This window comes from Spermophilus citellus (assembly GCF_964194105.1).
Source record: "Spermophilus citellus genome assembly, contig: SCAFFOLD_39, whole genome shotgun sequence".
NCBI lineage: Eukaryota > Metazoa > Chordata > Mammalia > Rodentia > Sciuridae > Spermophilus > Spermophilus citellus.
The window spans coordinates 3,125,068-3,149,699 of NW_027672813.1; positions in this window are offsets into that span (position 1 = coordinate 3,125,068).

The following is a 24,632-nucleotide window of genomic DNA, read 5'->3' on the forward strand; positions in this document are numbered from 1 at the left end:
GATTCTGAACATTGCCCTGAAACCTCTCCATATAACAAGATGCCTTTACATAGAAGGGTCTGCTCACTGCACCATGTCAGTCACAAGCCATTTGGAAGCCAATGACAGATCCACATGGCCCCACCACAGATGTTTTATCACACACCTGCACACCACTGCTCTAGGCCCACTACTCAGCGGGCCCCAACTTACTGGCATCTCTGTTTTACACCATTTTCATGAAACCCACTCAATCAAGGCACTGTCTGGTACACTCATGATCAGCAACAGGACATCCAAAGGTTCTCCAGTGCCACCTGGTCATGGGAATTTCAAAAATGTCATGGTATTTATCTAGCTAGCCATTTTTAAAGGATGAAGTTGGAGGCACTGTGTGTTTCCATTCCTTCAGGAACCATTAAATGGTGAGGAAGCTCATTTCGACGAAAGCTCTGGAGAACTCTCACAAACAAGGCTTCCCAAAGAGTGGCCAAAAGGTCACAGGAAGCCAGGCCCATTGAGGTCTACAATGTGAGGTCCACGTGTGTTTGGACTCTCCACGATGGCTGCCAGGTCTTTAAGAATAAACTCATGTGATATCCGGGCTGAGATTCCCAGTGCTCTGTGGAAAGCCAGCCTGGGCCTAGATCTCAGTTTCCAAGGGCGACTCTCATGCGTGGCCTCCTAACATCCCGACACAATTCACGGCAATACTTCTCTGAGGTCAGTTCCAGAACTCAGTCTCCAAGGGGAATCACACCAGAGTTCAAGCCCAGGTGGACCCAGTCATCTCTTCCCACTGCCACACCACAATTCAAACCAAAACACTGCCACATGGCCCTCATCTTCTTCCATATAGACACTCATCATAACCTCTGGCTGGAGGTTTCCATGAGGGGCACAGCCCAAGACAGTGTCCACAATAAGCTCCCTTGCCTCTCATTTGCCTAATGTCAGGGTTTGACTGGACACCCTTCCTGTGGACCTGGAGTGATCAAATAGGCCTGCCTTTAATACTGCTCTACTTCTCCAATTGGAGGCCTACTGACTGCCGGGTATAGATTCTTTGTGTGAACTGGAGTCATGAGAAAACCCAAGCACCTATGGGCTAGCCTCTGCATGGCTTTGAAGGACTCATTTGACACAAAGGATCCCTATTCTCACTTGATGGAGGTCAGGAACCTTACAGAGGAAGGCGAGAGACCTCATCCAGGATGACTGCTTTTGTGCCAATTTGGCTTTGGATGCACACATGGGATCTTTCTTTGGATCCACCAGGTGCTGACAATCTAAGCCACAGCCTCACACAGGGCCAAGAGGCTGATTCAGACACATCCCTTTGCAAAGCAATTAAGCAAAGAGCCACAGGTGATGCCCATTCATTTCCATTTGAAAACTGTTTTCTTCAGGCTTCACAAAGGGGTGCCCTGAGGCAAAGGCCTTCCTGACATTCAGGGCCACAGAAGGATAGGTAAGCCCAAGGCCCAAAGCAGGCTTTCTCCAGGGAGACTTTCCTGGTCACACTGATATCTGAGTTTTCTGAGATGCTCACCATTCCTTTCAACTATCCAGTACATGGCCATGTCACCGAGCTTGGAGGTGGTACATATCTTGGACACAAAACCATGAGCCTATTCTGGAGAGTGGCCAGAATTCAGGAAGAAAACAGGAACTTAGGAAGATAGTAGGTGTTGCCCATCCATAAGGCAAGCCGCAGTCCATTCATAAATTGGGCAGGATGAATGCTGGGAAGCTTTCTACTAGACAGGACACATCCATTGATGCATTCTCTTTTCTAATGTCTACAACCAGGGACACAGTGGGATACACAAACATAGAAACACTCGCCTTGTCAAAAGCCTTACTAGAAACAGTCCACTCCAAACCAAACAAACCGCCTTTCCTACCTATTCTCAGAACATGAGACAAAACCACAAACTCACACCCACACCCACAAAGGCACCTCCTTCCAAGTTGGTCTGTGACTACCCGGAGTGTCGTCTGACTGGTGGGCCATACTATGTTCCCCCGAAAGGGCCTGTCCTGTCTCACATCTGGCCTCCTTGGCCAACTCTGTGAAGTTGTCAGGAGCCAGCGGTGAGCCACTACCTGCTTTCTCAGGAAAGGCCCCTCTGCAGAGCTATCCTGGCATTTGGCAATCCTCACCTCAGTGGGTACCAAGAAAGACTGACTCTGTCCTTGGTAAATCCAAACAAGTGAGCCCACTGGGACTGGGACTGGGACTGGCTCTGGGTGCCTGGCTTCCTGGATCCCAAGTTCAGAGAGTTCCATCACCAAGGAAGTGAGGTGAGGTCACTTCCTTCAGGAACTGAATGAGGTCACTGCCTTGGCAACCACTGTGTCCTAACGGTTGCTTCCAAGGCTCCCATGAGATGGAGGCTTCCCCTCCTTCCTGTGACACTTTCACAAGTTAGAATGGAATATCAACCATAGGCACCAAGGAACAGCTCTCCACACAGGCCTGCTTTGGTCCATCTTGTCTACATTAAGAAGAGAGAGGCTCATTCAGACACATCCCTTCATCCCGACCAGGTGGTTTGCCATGGAAGATGACTTCTGCTCTCTCAGGTCCTTCATAGCTGCCTACATCTTCTCCAGGGATCATTTCTGCATGGACCTTTGAGGTTCTCAGCAGGTGGAAGATCCCCCACATTCCTGTATTGTAAGACCCACTCTGTCCCTGCTCTTCTGTAAAGTTAGATTGAGGGAAGAGTGTATGGTTAGGGTTAAGAACCTGTTTGATGTGGCTTAGGAATCACTCTGCTGGATGAAGAATGGTATTGGGAACCTGCGATATTTATAATAATATATAGGTGAAATATATGTATGAAAACAGAAATCCAAGTAAGATTTGAAGGCCAGAAGGGCATTGGGCCCTTGATGGGGATACTTAGCTTTGAATGACTTTCTGCACAGATGTCTCAGATAAATCGATACACAATGGCATAGGACCTTGTACCTTGGATGATTGAATGTAGAAGAGAACATCCAGTCAAAAAGGGATAGTAGGTAGGATTAGGAAGATAGTTGGTAAGTTTTGGAAGAAGAGTGAGTATGCAATTTGGACCAAAAGTTCTTTAGCAATAGGGTGTCGGTTAGAGAATGAATGTAAACGTCAGCACATGTGAAGAGTCAGTCACAATGATGAACTGGGGAACATATGTAGGAAAGCAGATATCAATAGAGACATTAGGAAATCAGGCAAAGTATAAAGTGAGTGAGTGGATTAGACATTTTCAACAGGGTTGAGGTTGAATATATCATCTTAGGAAGAAACAAATGTGTAGTCACGAATAGCATTGACATTTGAGAGCATTAGGCAACCTGGACAAGGATGTTTTTAGTAATCCATGGTCACTTTCCAATGAGGCTTTGGTGCAATCATAAGTGTGACCTTTGCATTTTGTGTCCAGAATATCACTGTGATAAAATGTATATGTAGATCAGGTGACATGAGTGTTTCTTCCACCATTTCTGGGAGTAATATGTTGAAGACATATAAATTAGCCTTTGGGGGTACAAATAGGTGTACCCTGGGTCTATGAATATAGAGATAATGCATGAATAGACCATACTGTGAATAAATAGTATAACAGGTTCCAATTTAAATAATGGATTGCATTGATATCTGAAAATATATAGGAAATCTAATATTGATACACAACCATTCATTCTAACCAGTTATACATCTAATGGTGATATTGGGGTTATGGTTTACCATGAAGGGGGTGTGAGTTTTGCTTCACAAGGGATTATGGAAATGGAAAAGAATGTGTTTGGAAAGAAGTCTCATGAAAAGACCAGTCAAGAAACGTGGAGGAATACATGTGTTCTGAAGCAGGAAGTGATTGAAAGGGAAATAAATGCCTAGGAATTTGTGAACTTGAGGATGAAATACATATCCTATGATGTGCATCAACTGAAGAAATAGTAATGTACCAGTGTTGAATAAAAATGAACGTCAAAATACACATCATGTCCCATAGGAATCTACTTGCATTCATGTTAAACTGGGTCAGTTACTGTAGAAATATTAGGATTTCAGCACTAGGAAACAAATATGTATTTCAGGTGGATGACTATTTCTGAGAATAATCTTGTGAAAAGTTGATTATAAATCCACATATATGAACATGAATGAATTTAGGGAGTATATAATATGACACATACATTACATATTTTGAAAAATCTGAAGTGTGTATGTGTGTGTGTGTGTATATATATATATATATATATATACACAAAAAAAAACACACACACACACAAACACAGACATTAAAGAGTAGAAATATATATGCCAATCGAAATTCATCATGAAATATTTATCATCCACAGATCCAAAAATATTTATTTTACTGAACATGTATTTATGTATCATGTTGTTCAAGTGGGAAGCTCACCTGGAGGTTGAATTTTCAGTTCCAACAGCGTTTAGGAGGAGTGATCTCTTCTCACAATTTGTATCTGCCAAGTCAGCCACCTCACAAGAATGGATGTGGGATAGGAGGTAGGATTCTATATGTGCATGTAAAAATGCATGGTGCTGAATAGGCTACAGAGAAAGGGAGACAGGAATTCACATATTTGTTAACTTTCAAAACACATGGAGAACTATTTCTATTAAATTGGACTAGATTTATAACACCTACCCTTTATAATGCCAAAGGCCAGTCCAACTATACACCAGGCCTCCTCTGAACTGCCTGTATTTCTATTCTGTTTGAGTTATTTTTCTCCATCATATTAGTATTCGTAGTCACAATCTAGTAGGGTATGGGTTAGTGTCAGGGATTCAGTATTTCGAACGGAAAATAGGAAAATGAATCCAATGTGTAGGCCAATATGTGCTACAAAAAAATCTTCCCACTCTCATCCAGAACATTCCCTTGACATTACCTTCACAATAAGTAAGACACAATTTGAGGAGAAGAGTTAGAAATGCTATGAATACATATGTGGAATGGAAAATGCTCAGGAGTTCACAACCTTGGAGGTGGTATACTAGTTTCCATGAGTAAGGGACAGGGTAAACACTCCACAAACGTGGAGCTCTGCTGGCCTAAAGACTTCCTGAGAAACTGCCTCTGAGGTTGGGCACTTGAAATATATGTTGTTGTCAGGAGCTTTAGCTTCCTTTGTAGTGAGACCATCAAACCTGGTCTGCATCTATGTGACCTGGAGGACATGGTTTCTGATTTTCCAATGAACATGAGGCAGAAGTGCTGAATTCTCTCTTTGCAGGTAAACTGTGGCCACTGGGGTCTAAGTGTCTCCCTGTGTGGTCTGTGAAGCCATTTGGTCATCCTCCACTTTTCGTGGTGTTTCTTGCTGCTGCACTGGGAGTTTGGAATTTGCTTCAGGAAATACAAGGAGTTCAACTGGGACACAGTGCTGGAGGGAGTTCTGTCACGTGTGGTGGGTCAAGGTCCTAGGAGAATGCACCAGCCAGGCTTCTATCCCACAGAGCTTGCCCCCTTGACCATAGCAACCTGATTCTGAACATTGCCCTGAAACCTCTCCATATAACAAGATGCCTTTACATAGAAGGGTCTGCTCACTGCACCATGTCAGTCACAAGCCATTTGGAAGCCAATGGCAGATCCACATGGCCCCACCACAGATGTTTTATCACACACCTGCACACCACTGCTCTAAGCCCACTACTCAGCGGGCCCCAACTTACTGGCATCTCTGTTTTACACCATTTTCATGAAACCCACTCAATCAAGGCACTGTCTGGTACACTCATGATCAGCAACAGGACATCCAAAGGTTCTCCAGTGCCACCTGGTCATGGGAATTTCAAAAATGTCATGGTATTTATCTAGCTAGCCATTTTTAAAGGATGAAGTTGGAGGCACTGTGTGTTTCCATTCCTTCAGGAACCATTAAATGGTGAGGAAGCTCATTTCGACGAAAGCTCTGGAGAACTCTCACAAACAAGGCTTCCCAAAGAGTGGCCAAAAGGTCACAGGAAGCCAGGCCCATTGAGGTCTACAATGTGAGGTCCACGTGTGTTTGGACTCTCCACGATGGCTGCCAGGTCTTTAAGAATAAACTCATGTGATATCCGGGCTGAGATTCCCAGTGCTCTGTGGAAAGCCAGCCTGGGCCTAGATCTCAGTTTCCAAGGGCGACTCTCATGCGTGGCCTCCTAACATCCCGACACAATTCACGGCAATACTTCTCTGAGGTCAGTTCCAGAACTCAGTCTCCAAGGGGAATCACACCAGAGTTCAAGCCCAGGTGGACCCAGTCATCTCTTCCCACTGCCACACCACAATTCAAACCAAAACACTGCCACATGGCCCTCATCTTCTTCCATATAGACACTCATCATAACCTCTGGCTGGAGGTTTCCATGAGGGGCACAGCCCAAGACAGTGTCCACAATAAGCTCCCTTGCCTCTCATTTGCCTAATGTCAGGGTTTGACTGGACACCCTTCCTGTGGACCTGGAGTGATCAAATAGGCCTGCCTTTAATACTGCTCTACTTCTCCAATTGGAGGCCTACTGACTGCCGGGTATAGATTCTTTGTGTGAACTGGAGTCATGAGAAAACCCAAGCACCTATGGGCTAGCCTCTGCATGGCTTTGAAGGACTCATTTGACACAAAGGATCCCTATTCTCACTTGATGGAGGTCAGGAACCTTACAGAGGAAGGCGAGAGACCTCATCCAGGATGACTGCTTTTGTGCCAATTTGGCTTTGGATGCACACATGGGATCTTTCTTTGGATCCACCAGGTGCTGACAATCTAAGCCACAGCCTCACACAGGGCCAAGAGGCTGATTCAGACACATCCCTTTGCAAAGCAATTAAGCAAAGAGCCACAGGTGATGCCCATTCATTTCCATTTGAAAACTGTTTTCTTCAGGCTTCACAAAGGGGTGCCCTGAGGCAAAGGCCTTCCTGACATTCAGGGCCACAGAAGGATAGGTAAGCCCAAGGCCCAAAGCAGGCTTTCTCCAGGGAGACTTTCCTGGTCACACTGATATCTGAGTTTTCTGAGATGCTCACCATTCCTTTCAACTATCCAGTACATGGCCATGTCACCGAGCTTGGAGGTGGTACATATCTTGGACACAAAACCATGAGCCTATTCTGGAGAGTGGCCAGAATTCAGGAAGAAAACAGGAACTTAGGAAGATAGTAGGTGTTGCCCATCCATAAGGCAAGCCGCAGTCCATTCATAAATTGGGCAGGATGAATGCTGGGAAGCTTTCTACTAGACAGGACACATCCATTGATGCATTCTCTTTTCTAATGTCTACAACCAGGGACACAGTGGGATACACAAACATAGAAACACTCGCCTTGTCAAAAGCCTTACTAGAAACAGTCCACTCCAAACCAAACAAACCGCCTTTCCTACCTATTCTCAGAACATGAGACAAAACCACAAACTCACACCCACACCCACAAAGGCACCTCCTTCCAAGTTGGTCTGTGACTACCCGGAGTGTCGTCTGACTGGTGGGCCATACTATGTTCCCCCGAAAGGGCCTGTCCTGTCTCACATCTGGCCTCCTTGGCCAACTCTGTGAAGTTGTCAGGAGCCAGCGGTGAGCCACTACCTGCTTTCTCAGGAAAGGCCCCTCTGCAGAGCTATCCTGGCATTTGGCAATCCTCACCTCAGTGGGTACCAAGAAAGACTGACTCTGTCCTTGGTAAATCCAAACAAGTGAGCCCACTGGGACTGGGACTGGGACTGGCTCTGGGTGCCTGGCTTCCTGGATCCCAAGTTCAGAGAGTTCCATCACCAAGGAAGTGAGGTGAGGTCACTTCCTTCAGGAACTGAATGAGGTCACTGCCTTGGCAACCACTGTGTCCTAACAGTTGCTTCCAAGGCTCCCATGAGATGGAGGCTTCCCCTCCTTCCTGTGACACTTTCACAAGTTAGAATGGAATATCAACCATAGGCACCAAGGAACAGCTCTCCACACAGGCCTGCTTTGGTCCATCTTGTCTACATTAAGAAGAGAGAGGCTCATTCAGACACATCCCTTCATCCCGACCAGGTGGTTTGCCATGGAAGATGACTTCTGCTCTCTCAGGTCCTTCATAGCTGCCTACATCTTCTCCAGGGATCATTTCTGCATGGACCTTTGAGGTTCTCAGCAGGTGGAAGATCCCCCACATTCCTGTATTGTAAGACCCACTCTGTCCCTGCTCTTCTGTAAAGTTAGATTGAGGGAAGAGTGTATGGTTAGGGTTAAGAACCTGTTTGATGTGGCTTAGGAATCACTCTGCTGGATGAAGAATGGTATTGGGAACCTGCGATATTTATAATAATATATAGGTGAAATATATGTATGAAAACAGAAATCCAAGTAAGATTTGAAGGCCAGAAGGGCATTGGGCCCTTGATGGGGATACTTAGCTTTGAATGACTTTCTGCACAGATGTCTCAGATAAATCGATACACAATGGCATAGGACCTTGTACCTTGGATGATTGAATGTAGAAGAGAACATCCAGTCAAAAAGGGATAGTAGGTAGGATTAGGAAGATAGTTGGTAAGTTTTGGAAGAAGAGTGAGTATGCAATTTGGACCAAAAGTTCTTTAGAAATAGGGTGTCAGTTAGAGAGTGAATGTAAACGTCAGCACATGTGAAGAGTCAGTCACAATGATGAACTGGGGAACATATGTAGGAAAGCAGATATCAATAGAGACATTAGGAAATCAGGCAAAGTATAAAGTGAGTGAGTGGATTAGACATTTTCAACAGGGTTGAGGTTGAATATATCATCTTAGGAAGAAACAAATGTGTAGTCACCAATAGCATTGACATTTGAGAGCATTAGGCAACCTGGACAAGGATGTTTTTAGTAATCCATGCTCACTTTCCAATGAGGCTTTGGTGCAATCATAAGTGTGACCTTTGCATTTTGTGTCCAGAATATCACTGTGATAAAATGTATATGTAGATCAGGTGACATGAGTGTTTCTTCCACCATTTCTGGGAGTAATATGTTGAAGACATATAAATTAGCCTTTGGGGGTACAAATAGGTGTACCCTGGGTCTATGAATGTAGAGATAATGCATGAATAGACCATACTGTGAATAAATAGTATAACAGGTTCCAATTTAAATAATGGATTGCATTGATATCTGAAAATATATAGGAAATCTAATATTGATACACAACCATTCATTCTAACCAGTTATACATCTAATGGTGATATTGGGGTTATGGTTTACCATGAAGGGGGTGTGAGTTTTGCTTCACAAGGGATTATGGAAATGGAAAAGAATGTGTTTGGAAAGAAGTCTCATGAAAAGACCAGTCAAGAAACGTGGAGGTATACATGTGTTCTGAAGCAGGAAGTGATTGAAAGGGAAATAAATGCCTAGAAATTTGTGAACTTGAGGATGAAATACATATCCTATGATGTGCATCAACTGAAGAAATAGTAATGTACCAGTGTTGAATAAAAATGAACGTCAAAATACACATCATGTCCCATAGGAATCTACTTGCATTCATGTTAAACTGGGTCAGTTACTGTAGAAATATTAGGATTTCAGCACTAGGAAACAAATATGTATTTCAGGTGGATGACTATTTCTGAGAATAATCTTGTGAAAAGTTGATTATAAATCCACATATATGAACATGAATGAATTTAGGGAGTATATAATATGACACAATAATTTCATATTTTGAAAAATCTGGAGAGTGTGTGTATGTGTGTGTGTATATATATATATATATATATATATATATATATATACACAAAAAAACACACACACACACAAACACAGACATTAAAGAGTAGAAATATATATGCCAATCGAAATTCATCATGAAATATTTATCATCCACAGATCCAAAAATATTTATTTTACTGAACATGTATTTATGTATCATGTTGTTCAAGTGGGAAGCTCACCTGGAGGTTGAATTTTCAGTTCCAACAGCGTTTAGGAGGAGTGATCTCTTCTCACAATTTGTATCTGCCAAGTCAGCCACCTCACAAGAATGGACGTGGGATAGGAGGTAGGATTCTATATGTGCATGTAAAAATGCATGTTGCTGAATAGGCTACAGAGAAAGGGAGACAGGAATTCACATATTTGTTAACTTTCAAAACACATGGAGAACTATTTCTATTAAATTGGACTAGATTTATAACACCTACCCTTTATAATGCCAAAGGCCAGTCCAACTATACACCAGGCCTCCTCTGAACTGCCTGTATTTCTATTCTGTTTGAGTTATTTTTCTCCATCATATTAGTATTCGTAGTCACAATCTAGTAGGGTATGGGTTAGTGTCAGGGATTCAGTATTTCGAACGGAAAATAGGAAAATGAATCCAATGTGTAGGCCAATATGTGCTACAAAAAAATCTTCCCACTCTCATCCAGAACATTGCCTTGACATTACCTTCACAATAAGTAAGACACAATTTGAGGAGAAGAGTTAGAAATGCTATGAATACATATGTGGAATGGAAAATGCTCAGGAGTTCACAACCTTGGAAGTGGTAGACTAGTTTCCATGAGTAAGGGACAGGGTAAACACTCCACAAACGTGGAGCTCTGCTGGCCTAAAGACTTCCTGAGAAACTGCCTCTGAGGTTGGGCACTTGAAATATATGTTGTTGTCAGGAGCTTTAGCTTCCTTTGTAGTGAGACCATCAAACCTGGTCTGCATCTATGTGACCTGGAGGACATGGTTTCTGATTTTCCAATGAACATGAGGCAGAAGTGCTGAATTCTCTCTTTGCAGGTAAACTGTGGCCACTGGGGTCTAAGTGTCTCCCTGTGTGGACTGTGAAGCCATTTGGTCATCCTCCACTTTTCGTGGTGTTTCTTGCTGCTGCACTGGGAGTTTGGAATTTGCTTCAGGAAATACAAGGAGTTCAACTGGGACACAGTGCTGGAGGGAGTTCTGTCACGTGTGGTGGGTCAAGGTCCTAGGAGAATGCACCAGCCAGGCTTCTATCCCACAGAGCTTGCCCCCTTGACCATAGCAACCTGATTCTGAACATTGCCCTGAAACCTCTCCATATAACAAGATGCCTTTACATAGAAGGGTCTGCTCACTGCACCATGTCAGTCACAAGCCATTTGGAAGCCAATGGCAGATCCACATGGCCCCACCACAGATGTTTTATCACACACCTGCACACCACTGCTCTAGGCCCACTACTCAGCGGGCCCCAACTTACTGGCATCTCTGTTTTACACCATTTTCATGAAACCCACTCAATCAAGGCACTGTCTGGTACACTCATGATCAGCAACAGGACATCCAAAGGTTCTCCAGTGCCACCTGGTCATGGGAATTTCAAAAATGTCATGGTATTTATCTAGCTAGCCATTTTTAAAGGATGAAGTTGGAGGCACTGTGTGTTTCCATTCCTTCAGGAACCATTAAATGGTGAGGAAGCTCATTTCGACGAAAGCTCTGGAGAACTCTCACAAACAAGGCTTCCCAAAGAGTGGCCAAAAGGTCACAGGAAGCCAGGCCCATTGAGGTCTACAATGTGAGGTCCACGTGTGTTTGGACTCTCCACGATGGCTGCCAGGTCTTTAAGAATAAACTCATGTGATATCCGGGCTGAGATTCCCAGTGCTCTGTGGAAAGCCAGCCTGGGCCTAGATCTCAGTTTCCAAGGGCGACTCTCATGCGTGGCCTCCTAACATCCCGACACAATTCACGGCAATACTTCTCTGAGGTCAGTTCCAGAACTCAGTCTCCAAGGGGAATCACACCAGAGTTCAAGCCCAGGTGGACCCAGTCATCTCTTCCCACTGCCACACCACAATTCAAACCAAAACACTGCCACATGGCCCTCATCTTCTTCCATATAGACACTCATCATAACCTCTGGCTGGAGGTTTCCATGAGGGGCACAGCCCAAGACAGTGTCCACAATAAGCTCCCTTGCCTCTCATTTGCCTAATGTCAGGGTTTGACTGGACACCCTTCCTGTGGACCTGGAGTGATCAAATAGGCCTGCCTTTAATACTGCTCTACTTCTCCAATTGGAGGCCTACTGACTGCCGGGTATAGATTCTTTGTGTGAACTGGAGTCATGAGAAAACCCAAGCACCTATGGGCTAGCCTCTGCATGGCTTTGAAGGACTCATTTGACACAAAGGATCCCTATTCTCACTTGATGGAGGTCAGGAACCTTACAGAGGAAGGCGAGAGACCTCATCCAGGATGACTGCTTTTGTGCCAATTTGGCTTTGGATGCACACATGGGATCTTTCTTTGGATCCACCAGGTGCTGACAATCTAAGCCACAGCCTCACACAGGGCCAAGAGGCTGATTCAGACACATCCCTTTGCAAAGCAATTAAGCAAAGAGCCACAGGTGATGCCCATTCATTTCCATTTGAAAACTGTTTTCTTCAGGCTTCACAAAGGGGTGCCCTGAGGCAAAGGCCTTCCTGACATTCAGGGCCACAGAAGGATAGGTAAGCCCAAGGCCCAAAGCAGGCTTTCTCCAGGGAGACTTTCCTGGTCACACTGATATCTGAGTTTTCTGAGATGCTCACCATTCCTTTCAACTATCCAGTACATGGCCATGTCACCGAGCTTGGAGGTGGTACATATCTTGGACACAAAACCATGAGCCTATTCTGGAGAGTGGCCAGAATTCAGGAAGAAAACAGGAACTTAGGAAGATAGTAGGTGTTGCCCATCCATAAGGCAAGCCGCAGTCCATTCATAAATTGGGCAGGATGAATGCTGGGAAGCTTTCTACTAGACAGGACACATCCATTGATGCATTCTCTTTTCTAATGTCTACAACCAGGGACACAGTGGGATACACAAACATAGAAACACTCGCCTTGTCAAAAGCCTTACTAGAAACAGTCCACTCCAAACCAAACAAACCGCCTTTCCTACCTATTCTCAGAACATGAGACAAAACCACAAACTCACACCCACACCCACAAAGGCACCTCCTTCCAAGTTGGTCTGTGACTACCCGGAGTGTCGTCTGACTGGTGGGCCATACTATGTTCCCCCGAAAGGGCCTGTCCTGTCTCACATCTGGCCTCCTTGGCCAACTCTGTGAAGTTGTCAGGAGCCAGCGGTGAGCCACTACCTGCTTTCTCAGGAAAGGCCCCTCTGCAGAGCTATCCTGGCATTTGGCAATCCTCACCTCAGTGGGTACCAAGAAAGACTGACTCTGTCCTTGGTAAATCCAAACAAGTGAGCCCACTGGGACTGGGACTGGGACTGGCTCTGGGTGCCTGGCTTCCTGGATCCCAAGTTCAGAGAGTTCCATCACCAAGGAAGTGAGGTGAGGTCACTTCCTTCAGGAACTGAATGAGGTCACTGCCTTGGCAACCACTGTGTCCTAACGGTTGCTTCCAAGGCTCCCATGAGATGGAGGCTTCCCCTCCTTCCTGTGACACTTTCACAAGTTAGAATGGAATATCAACCATAGGCACCAAGGAACAGCTCTCCACACAGGCCTGCTTTGGTCCATCTTGTCTACATTAAGAAGAGAGAGGCTCATTCAGACACATCCCTTCATCCCGACCAGGTGGTTTGCCATGGAAGATGACTTCTGCTCTCTCAGGTCCTTCATAGCTGCCTACATCTTCTCCAGGGATCATTTCTGCATGGACCTTTGAGGTTCTCAGCAGGTGGAAGATCCCCCACATTCCTGTATTGTAAGACCCACTCTGTCCCTGCTCTTCTGTAAAGTTAGATTGAGGGAAGAGTGTATGGTTAGGGTTAAGAACCTGTTTGATGTGGCTTAGGAATCACTCTGCTGGATGAAGAATGGTATTGGGAACCTGCGATATTTATAATAATATATAGGTGAAATATATGTATGAAAACAGAAATCCAAGTAAGATTTGAAGGCCAGAAGGGCATTGGGCCCTTGATGGGGATACTTAGCTTTGAATGACTTTCTGCACAGATGTCTCAGATAAATCGATACACAATGGCATAGGACCTTGTACCTTGGATGATTGAATGTAGAAGAGAACATCCAGTCAAAAAGGGATAGTAGGTAGGATTAGGAAGATAGTTGGTAAGTTTTGGAAGAAGAGTGAGTATGCAATTTGGACCAAAAGTTCTTTAGCAATAGGGTGTCGGTTAGAGAATGAATGTAAACGTCAGCACATGTGAAGAGTCAGTCACAATGATGAACTGGGGAACATATGTAGGAAAGCAGATATCAATAGAGACATTAGGAAATCAGGCAAAGTATAAAGTGAGTGAGTGGATTAGACATTTTCAACAGGGTTGAGGTTGAATATATCATCTTAGGAAGAAACAAATGTGTAGTCACCAATAGCATTGACATTTGAGAGCATTAGGCAACCTGGACAAGGATGTTTTTAGTAATCCATGGTCACTTTCCAATGAGGCTTTGGTGCAATCATAAGTGTGACCTTTGCATTTTGTGTCCAGAATATCACTGTGATAAAATGTATATGTAGATCAGGTGACATGAGTGTTTCTTCCACCATTTCTGGGAGTAATATGTTGAAGACATATAAATTAGCCTTTGGGGGTACAAATAGGTGTACCCTGGGTCTATGAATGTAGAGATAATGCATGAATAGACCATACTGTGAATAAATAGTATAACAGGTTCCAATTTAAATAATGGATTGCATTGATATCTGAAAATATATAGGAAATCTAATATTGATACACAACCATTCATTCTAACCAGTTATACATCTAATGGTGATATTGGGGTTATGGTTTACCATGAAGGGGGTGTGAGTTTTGCTTCACAAGGGATTATGGAAATGGAAAAGAATGTGTTTGGAAAGAAGTCTCATGAAAAGACCAGTCAAGAAACGTGGAGGAATACATGTGTTCTGAAGCAGGAAGTGATTGAAAGGGAAATAAATGCCTAGGAATTTGTGAACTTGAGGATGAAATACATATCCTATGATGTGCATCAACTGAAGAAATAGTAATGTACCAGTGTTGAATAAAAATGAACGTCAAAATACACATCATGTCCCATAGGAATCTACTTGCATTCATGTTAAACTGGGTCAGTTACTGTAGAAATATTAGGATTTCAGCACTAGGAAACAAATATGTATTTCAGGTGGATGACTATTTCTGAGAATAATCTTGTGAAAAGTTGATTATAAATCCACATATATGAACATGAATGAATTTAGGGAGTATATAATATGACACATACATTACATATTTTGAAAAATCTGAAGTGTGTATGTGTGTGTGTGTGTGTATATATATATATATATATATATACACACAAAAAAACACACACACACACAAACACAGACATTAAAGAGTAGAAATATATATGCCAATCGAAATTCATCATGAAATATTTATCATCCACAGATCCAAAAATATTTATTTTACTGAACATGTATTTATGTATCATGTTGTTCAAGTGGGAAGCTCACCTGGAGGTTGAATTTTCAGTTCCAACAGCGTTTAGGAGGAGTGATCTCTTCTCACAATTTGTATCTGCCAAGTCAGCCACCTCACAAGAATGGACGTGGGATAGGAGGTAGGATTCTATATGTGCATGTAAAAATGCATGGTGCTGAATAGGCTACAGAGAAAGGGAGACAGGAATTCACATATTTGTTAACTTTCAAAACACATGGAGAACTATTTCTATTAAATTGGACTAGATTTATAACACCTACCCTTTATAATGCCAAAGGCCAGTCCAACTATACACCAGGCCTCCTCTGAACTGCCTGTATTTCTATTCTGTTTGAGTTATTTTTCTCCATCATATTAGTATTCGTAGTCACAATCTAGTAGGGTATGGGTTAGTGTCAGGGATTCAGTATTTCGAACGGAAAATAGGAAAATGAATCCAATGTGTAGGCCAATATGTGCTACAAAAAAATCTTCCCACTCTCATCCAGAACATTGCCTTGACATTACCTTCACAATAAGTAAGACACAATTTGAGGAGAAGAGTTAGAAATGCTATGAATACATATGTGGAATGGAAAATGCTCAGGAGTTCACAACCTTGGAAGTGGTAGACTAGTTTCCATGAGTAAGGGACAGGGTAAACACTCCACAAACGTGGAGCTCTGCTGGCCTAAAGACTTCCTGAGAAACTGCCTCTGAGGTTGGGCACTTGAAATATATGTTGTTGTCAGGAGCTTTAGCTTCCTTTGTAGTGAGACCATCAAACCTGGTCTGCATCTATGTGACCTGGAGGACATGGTTTCTGATTTTCCAATGAACATGAGGCAGAAGTGCTGAATTCTCTCTTTGCAGGTAAACTGTGGCCACTGGGGTCTAAGTGTCTCCCTGTGTGGACTGTGAAGCCATTTGGTCATCCTCCACTTTTCGTGGTGTTTCTTGCTGCTGCACTGGGAGTTTGGAATTTGCTTCAGGAAATACAAGGAGTTCAACTGGGACACAGTGCTGGAGGGAGTTCTGTCACGTGTGGTGGGTCAAGGTCCTAGGAGAATGCACCAGCCAGGCTTCTATCCCACAGAGCTTGCCCCCTTGACCATAGCAACCTGATTCTGAACATTGCCCTGAAACCTCTCCATATAACAAGATGCCTTTACATAGAAGGGTCTGCTCACTGCACCATGTCAGTCACAAGCCATTTGGAAGCCAATGGCAGATCCACATGGCCCCACCACAGATGTTTTATCACACACCTGCACACCACTGCTCTAGGCCCACTACTCAGCGGGCCCCAACTTACTGGCATCTCTGTTTTACACCATTTTCATGAAACCCACTCAATCAAGGCACTGTCTGGTACACTCATGATCAGCAACAGGACATCCAAAGGTTCTCCAGTGCCACCTGGTCATGGGAATTTCAAAAATGTCATGGTATTTATCTAGCTAGCCATTTTTAAAGGATGAAGTTGGAGGCACTGTGTGTTTCCATTCCTTCAGGAACCATTAAATGGTGAGGAAGCTCATTTCGACGAAAGCTCTGGAGAACTCTCACAAACAAGGCTTCCCAAAGAGTGGCCAAAAGGTCACAGGAAGCCAGGCCCATTGAGGTCTACAATGTGAGGTCCACGTGTGTTTGGACTCTCCACAATGGCTGCCAGGTCTTTAAGAATAAACTCATGTGATATCCGGGCTGAGATTCCCAGTGCTCTGTGGAAAGCCAGCCTGGGCCTAGATCTCAGTTTCCAAGGGCGACTCTCATGCGTGGCCTCCTAACATCCCGACACAATTCACGGCAATACTTCTCTGAGGTCAGTTCCAGAACTCAGTCTCCAAGGGGAATCACACCAGAGTTCAAGCCCAGGTGGACCCAGTCATCTCTTCCCACTGCCACACCACAATTCAAACCAAAACACTGCCACATGGCCCTCATCTTCTTCCATATAGACACTCATCATAACCTCTGGCTGGAGGTTTCCATGAGGGGCACAGCCCAAGACAGTGTCCACAATAAGCTCCCTTGCCTCTCATTTGCCTAATGTCAGGGTTTGACTGGACACCCTTCCTGTGGACCTGGAGTGATCAAATAGGCCTGCCTTTAATACTGCTCTACTTCTCCAATTGGAGGCCTACTGACTGCCGGGTATAGATTCTTTGTGTGAACTGGAGTCATGAGAAAACCCAAGCACCTATGGGCTAGCCTCTGCATGGCTTTGAAGGACTCATTTGACACAAAGGATCCCTATTCTCACTTGATGGAGGTCAGGAACCTTACAGAGGAAGGCGAGAGACCTCATCCAGGATGACTGCTTTTGTGCCAATTTGGCTTTGGATGCACACATGGGATCTTTCTTTGGATCCACCAGGTGCTGACAATCTAAGCCACAGCCTCACACAGGGCCAAGAGGCTGATTCAGACACATCCCTTTGCAAAGCAATTAAGCAAAGAGCCACAGGTGATGCCCATTCATTTCCATTTGAAAACTGTTTTCTTCAGGCTTCACAAAGGGGTGCCCTGAGGCAAAGGCCTTCCTGACATTCAGGGCCACAGAAGGATAGGTAAGCCCAAGGCCCAAAGCAGGCTTTCTCCAGGGAGACTTTCCTGGTCACACTGATATCTGAGTTTTCTGAGATGCTCACCATTCCTTTCAACTATCCAGTACATGGCCATGTCACTGAGCTTGGAGGTGGTACATATCTTGGACACAAAACCATGAGCCTATTCTGGAGAGTGGCCAGAATTCAGGAAGAAAACAGGAACTTAGGAAGATAGTAGGTGTTGCCCATCCATAAGGCAAGCCGCAGTCCATTCATAAATTGGGCAGGATGAATGCTGGGAAGCTTTCTACTAGACAGGACACATCCATTGATGCATTCTCTTTTCTAATGTCTACAACCAGGGACACAGTGGGATACACAAACATAGAAACACTCGCCTTGTCAAAAGCCTTACTAGAAACAGTCCACTCCAAACCAAACAAACCGCCTTTCCTACCTATTCTCAGAACATGAGACAAAACCACAAACTCACACCCACACCCACAAAGGCACCTCCTTCCAAGTTGGTCTGTGACTACCCGGAGTGTCGTCTGACTGGTGGGCCATACTATGTTCCCCCGAAAGGGCCTGTCCTGTCTCACATCTGGCCTCCTTGGCCAACTCTGTGAAGTTGTCAGGAGCCAGCGGTGAGCCACTACCTGCTTTCTCAGGAAAGGCCCCTCTGCAGAGCTATCCTGGCATTTGGCAATCCTCACCTCAGTGGGTACCAAGAAAGACTGACTCTGTCCTTGGTAAATCCAAACAAGTGAGCCCACTGGGACTGGGACTGGGACTGGCTCTGGGTGCCTGGCTTCCTGGATCCCAAGTTCAGAGAGTTCCATCACCAAGGAAGTGAGGTGAGGTCACTTCCTTCAGGAACTGAATGAGGTCACTGCCTTGGCAACCACTGTGTCCTAACGGTTGCTTCCAAGGCTCCCATGAGATGGAGGCTTCCCCTCCTTCCTGTGACACTTTCACAAGTTAGAATGGAATATCAACCATAGGCACCAAGTAACAGCTCTCCACACAGGCCTGCTTTGGTCCATCTTGTCTACATTAAGAAGAGAGAGGCTCATTCAGACACATCCCTTCATCCCGACCAGGTGGTTTGCCATGGAAGATGACTTCTGCTCTCTCAGGTCCTTCATAGCTGCCTACATCTTCTCCAGGGATCATTTCTGCATGGACCTTTGAGGTTCTCAGCAGGTGGAAGATCCCCCACATTCCTGTATTGTAAGACCCACTCTGTCCCTGCTCTTCTGTAAAGTTAGATTGAGGGAAGAGTGTATGGTTAGGGTTAAGAACCTGTTTGATGTGGCTTAGGAATCACTCTGCTGGATGAAGAATGGTATTGGGAACCTGCGATATTTATAATAATATATAGGTGAAATATATGTATGAAAACAGAAATCCAAGTAAGATTTGAAGGCCAGAAGGGCATTGGGCCCTTGATGGGGATACTTAGCTTTGAATGACTTTCTGCACAGATGTCTCAGATAAATCGATACACAATGGCATAGGACCTTGTACCTTGGATGATTGAATGTAGAAGAGAACATCCAGTCAAAAAGGGATAGTAGGTAGGATTAGGAAGATAGTTGGTAAGTTTTGGAAGAAGAGTGAGTATGCAATTTGGACCAAAAGTTCTTTAGCAATAGGGTGTCGGTTAGAGAATGAATGTAAACGTCAGCACATGTGAAGAGTCAGTCACAATGATGAACTGGGGAACATATGTAGGAAAGCAGATATCAATAGAGACATTAGGAAATCAGGCAAAGTATAAAGTGAGTGAGTGGATTAGACATTTTCAACAGGGTTGAGGTTGAATATATCATCTTAGGAAGAAACAAATGTGTAGTCACCAATAGCATTGACATTTGAGAGCATTAGGCAACCTGGACAAGGATGTTTTTAGTAATCCATGGTCACTTTCCAATGAGGCTTTGGTGCAATCATAAGTGTGACCTTTGCATTTTGTGTCCAGAATATCACTGTGATAAAATGTATATGTAGATCAGGTGACATGAGTGTTTCTTCCACCATTTCTGGGAGTAATATGTTGAAGACATATAAATTAGCCTTTGGGGGTACAAATAGGTGTACCCTGGGTCTATGAATATAGAGATAATGCATGAATAGACCATACTGTGAATAAATAGTATAACAGGTTCCAATTTAAATAATGGATTGCATTGATATCTGAAAATATATAGGAAATCTAATATTGATACACAACCATTCATTCTAACCAGTTATACATCTAATGGTGATATTGGGGTTATGGTTTACCATGAAGGGGGTGTGAGTTTTGCTTCACAAGGGATTATGGAAATGGAAAAGAATGTGTTTGGAAAGAAGTCTCATGAAAAGACCAGTCAAGAAACGTGGAGGAATACATGTGTTCTGAAGCAGGAAGTGATTGAAAGGGAAATAAATGCCTAGGAATTTGTGAACTTGAGGATGAAATACATATCCTATGATGTGCATCAACTGAAGAAATAGTAATGTACCAGTGTTGAATAAAAATGAACGTCAAAATACACATCATGTCCCATAGGAATCTACTTGCATTCATGTTAAACTGGGTCAGTTACTGTAGAAATATTAGGATTTCAGCACTAGGAAACAAATATGTATTTCAGGTGGATGACTATTTCTGAGAATAATCTTGTGAAAAGTTGATTATAAATCCACATATATGAACATGAATGAATTTAGGGAGTATATAATATGACACATACATTACATATTTTGAAAAATCTGAAGTGTGTATGTGTGTGTGTGTGTATATATATATATATATATACACAAAAAAAAACACACACACACAAACACAGACATTAAAGAGTAGAAATATATATGCCAATCGAAATTCATCATGAAATATTTATCATCCACAGATCCAAAAATATTTATTTTACTGAACATGTATTTATGTATCATGTTGTTCAAGTGGAAAGCTCACCTGGAGGTTGAATTTTCAGTTCCAACAGCGTTTAGGAGGAGTGATCTCTTCTCACAATTTGTATCTGCCAAGTCAGCCACCTCACAAGAATGGACGTGGGATAGGAGGTAGGATTCTATATGTGCATGTAAAAATGCATGGTGCTGAATAGGCTACAGAGAAAGGGAGACAGGAATTCACATATTTGTTAACTTTCAAAACACATGGAGAACTATTTCTATTAAATTGGACTAGATTTATAACACCTACCCTTTATAATGCCAAAGGCCAGTCCAACTATACACCAGGCCTCCTCTGAACTGCCTGTATTTCTATTCTGTTTGAGTTATTTTTCTCCATCATATTAGTATTCGTAGTCACAATCTAGTAGGGTATGGGTTAGTGTCAGGGATTCAGTATTTCGAACGGAAAATAGGAAAATGAATCCAATGTGTAGGCCAATATGTGCTACAAAAAAATCTTCCCACTCTCATCCAGAACATTGCCTTGACATTACCTTCACAATAAGTAAGACACAATTTGAGGAGAAGAGTTAGAAATGCTATGAATACATATGTGGAATGGAAAATGCTCAGGAGTTCACAACCTTGGAAGTGGTAGACTAGTTTCCATGAGTAAGGGACAGGGTAAACACTCCACAAACGTGGAGCTCTGCTGGCCTAAAGACTTCCTGAGAAACTGCCTCTGAGGTTGGGCACTTGAAATATATGTTGTTGTCAGGAGCTTTAGCTTCCTTTGTAGTGAGACCATCAAACCTGGTCTGCATCTATGTGACCTGGAGGACATGGTTTCTGATTTTCCAATGAACATGAGGCAGAAGTGCTGAATTCTCTCTTTGCAGGTAAACTGTGGCCACTGGGGTCTAAGTGTCTCCCTGTGTGGACTGTGAAGCCATTTGGTCATCCTCCACTTTTCGTGGTGTTTCTTGCTGCTGCACTGGGAGTTTGGAATTTGCTTCAGGAAATACAAGGAGTTCAACTGGGACACAGTGCTGGAGGGAGTTCTGTCACGTGTGGTGGGTCAAGGTCCTAGGAGAATGCACCAGCCAGGCTTCTATCCCACAGAGCTTGCCCCCTTGACCATAGCAACCTGATTCTGAACATTGCCCTGAAACCTCTCCATATAACAAGATGCCTTTACATAGAAGGGTCTGCTCACTGCACCATGTCAGTCACAAGCCATTTGGAAGCCAATGGCAGATCCACATGGCCCCACCACAGATGTTTTATCACACACCTGCACACCACTGCTCTAGGCCCACTACTCAGCGGGCCCCAACTTACTGGCATCTCTGTTTTACACCATTTTCATGAAACCCACTCAATCAAGGCACTGTCTGGTACACTCATGATCAGCAACAGGACATCCAAAGGTTCTCCAGTGCCACCTGGTCATGGGAATTTCAAAAATGTCATGGTATTTATCTAGCTAGCCATTTTTAAAGGATGAAGTTGGAGGCACTGTGTGTTTCCATTCCTTCAGGAACCATTAAATGGTGAGGAAGCTCATTTCGACGAAAGCTCTGGAGAACTCTCACAAACAAGGCTTCCCAAAGAGTGGCCAAAAGGTCACAGGAAGCCAGGCCCATTGAGGTCTACAATGTGAGGTCCACGTGTGTTTGGACTCTCCACGATGGCTGCCAGGTCTTTAAGAATAAACTCATGTGATATCCGGGCTGAGATTCCCAGTGCTCTGTGGAAAGCCAGCCTGGGCCTAGATCTCAGTTTCCAAGGGCGACTCTCATGCGTGGCCTCCTAACATCCCGACACAATTCACGGCAATACTTCTCTGAGGTCAGTTCCAGAACTCAGTCTCCAAGGGGAATCACACCAGAGTTCAAGCCCAGGTGGACCCAGTCATCTCTTCCCACTGCCACACCACAATTCAAACCAAAACACTGCCACATGGCCCTCATCTTCTTCCATATAGACACTCATCATAACCTCTGGCTGGAGGTTTCCATGAGGGGCACAGCCCAAGACAGTGTCCACAATAAGCTCCCTTGCCTCTCATTTGCCTAATGTCAGGGTTTGACTGGACACCCTTCCTGTGGACCTGGAGTGATCAAATAGGCCTGCCTTTAATACTGCTCTACTTCTCCAATTGGAGGCCTACTGACTGCCGGGTATAGATTCTTTGTGTGAACTGGAGTCATGAGAAAACCCAAGCACCTATGGGCTAGCCTCTGCATGGCTTTGAAGGACTCATTTGACACAAAGGATCCCTATTCTCACTTGATGGAGGTCAGGAACCTTACAGAGGAAGGCGAGAGACCTCATCCAGGATGACTGCTTTTGTGCCAATTTGGCTTTGGATGCACACATGGGATCTTTCTTTGGATCCACCAGGTGCTGACAATCTAAGCCACAGCCTCACACAGGGCCAAGAGGCTGATTCAGACACATCCCTTTGCAAAGCAATTAAGCAAAGAGCCACAGGTGATGCCCATTCATTTCCATTTGAAAACTGTTTTCTTCAGGCTTCACAAAGGGGTGCCCTGAGGCAAAGGCCTTCCTGACATTCAGGGCCACAGAAGGATAGGTAAGCCCAAGGCCCAAAGCAGGCTTTCTCCAGGGAGACTTTCCTGGTCACACTGATATCTGAGTTTTCTGAGATGCTCACCATTCCTTTCAACTATCCAGTACATGGCCATGTCACCGAGCTTGGAGGTGGTACATATCTTGGACACAAAACCATGAGCCTATTCTGGAGAGTGGCCAGAATTCAGGAAGAAAACAGGAACTTAGGAAGATAGTAGGTGTTGCCCATCCATAAGGCAAGCTGCAGTCCATTCATAAATTGGGCAGGATGAATGCTGGGAAGCTTTCTACTAGACAGGACACATCCATTGATGCATTCTCTTTTCTAATGTCTACAACCAGGGACACAGTGGGATACACAAACATAGAAACACTCGCCTTGTCAAAAGCCTTACTAGAAACAGTCCACTCCAAACCAAACAAACCGCCTTTCCTACCTATTCTCAGAACATGAGACAAAACCACAAACTCACACCCACACCCACAAAGGCACCTCCTTCCAAGTTGGTCTGTGACTACCCGGAGTGTCGTCTGACTGGTGGGCCATACTATGTTCCCCCGAAAGGGCCTGTCCTGTCTCACATCTGGCCTCCTTGGCCAACTCTGTGAAGTTGTCAGGAGCCAGCGGTGAGCCACTACCTGCTTTCTCAGGAAAGGCCCCTCTGCAGAGCTATCCTGGCATTTGGCAATCCTCACCTCAGTGGGTACCAAGAAAGACTGACTCTGTCCTTGGTAAATCCAAACAAGTGAGCCCACTGGGACTGGGACTGGGACTGGCTCTGGGTGCCTGGCTTCCTGGATCCCAAGTTCAGAGAGTTCCATCACCAAGGAAGTGAGGTGAGGTCACTTCCTTCAGGAACTGAATGAGGTCACTGCCTTGGCAACCACTGTGTCCTAACAGTTGCTTCCAAGGCTCCCATGAGATGGAGGCTTCCCCTCCTTCCTGTGACACTTTCACAAGTTAGAATGGAATATCAACCATACGCACCAAGGAACAGCTCTCCACACAGGCCTGCTTTGGTCCATCTTGTCTACATTAAGAAGAGAGAGGCTCATTCAGACACATCCCTTCATCCCGACCAGGTGGTTTGCCATGGAAGATGACTTCTGCTCTCTCAGGTCCTTCATAGCTGCCTACATCTTCTCCAGGGATCATTTCTGCATGGACCTTTGAGGTTCTCAGCAGGTGGAAGATCCCCCACATTCCTGTATT